Raw genomic sequence first — 1,148 nt, forward strand, 5'->3', positions numbered from 1 at the left:
AACTAAAGAGAGTTTGTGTAAGTAAGAATTTTCATGAGGGTACCACTTGAAAATATGCCGATCCTGTTGCAGCATATTTCAGTTTATAAGCGATGCTCTTTTTCTATCCCCTCTGTTTACTTATTGCACGCGGGCAATTACGCTGCCCGCGGGCGCCCGCGAGCAGTGCTCAGTTGCCGACCCCTGGTATAAAACATTTTGCTTGCAGGAAAATGTTGTTAATAAAAGTAGTAATACTTACCTTTTGCGTCGCGTGGAGTGGATCCGGATACATCCGACCAAGGATACATACGAAAATTTCAACACGATCCCGGCATGTACTACGAGAAGTACAAAACGATGCTCCACGTCAGCGAAAAATGGAGATTAGTTGTAAGATTAGACGTATCTACGATATATACGCGAGTAGAACAGGCGGAACGCATGTTGAAAGATACACAGAAAACATGCAAAAACGTAACAATAGTTCGTGAAAGTAGGGAATTTTGCGAAGATTTCGTTGCAGAGTTACAGCAAAAATTGCAGAAGGTAGAAAGACTGGCCAGACGCGTTAAGACAATCGTGGGTATACCAATGCGTTACCGAAGGGGGCTAGTGGACGCGGTAAACTCTGTCGCAAAAGTTTTGTTCGGCACCATAGATGCCGACGACGAAAAACAGATATCGGAGCAAATAGAGTTGTTGAGTAAAAAACAGACAATGCTACAACATGTGATTAGAAATCAGTTGCAGGTTGTAAACGCAACAATCGCGCACGTACAAAACGTGGAAGAAATAGTTGAAAGAAAAGAAAATAAGTTAAGAAACGCGGTATTAGAGATAACTCAAAAGGTGGACGATTACGCACGACAATCGGAGTTAACCGAGTATTTTATGGAGCTAGGAAGCGTAATCACCGAACTCGAATTCGACGTAGAAAGCGTCATGGGGTACATTACGGATGTACAAACGAAATTCGCGCAATTGGAAGTAGTACCCGTCGAGTTAATATTAAAAAGTCTTCGGGACGCAAGCAGTTGATCGACCCACGGGTTGCATTTCCCGTTTACTGTAACTCTGGAGAATTGGCTAGTTATTAAGGAATATGTAACAGTTAGCGTTTATGCAAAGATACGAGTGTGTATACTATTGTCAAGATTCCTCTGGTA

This window comes from Pseudomyrmex gracilis, unplaced genomic scaffold (genome assembly GCF_002006095.1).
Source record: "Pseudomyrmex gracilis isolate BER0280 unplaced genomic scaffold, ASM200609v1 scaffold_198, whole genome shotgun sequence".
Classification (NCBI taxonomy): Eukaryota; Metazoa; Arthropoda; class Insecta; order Hymenoptera; family Formicidae; genus Pseudomyrmex; species Pseudomyrmex gracilis.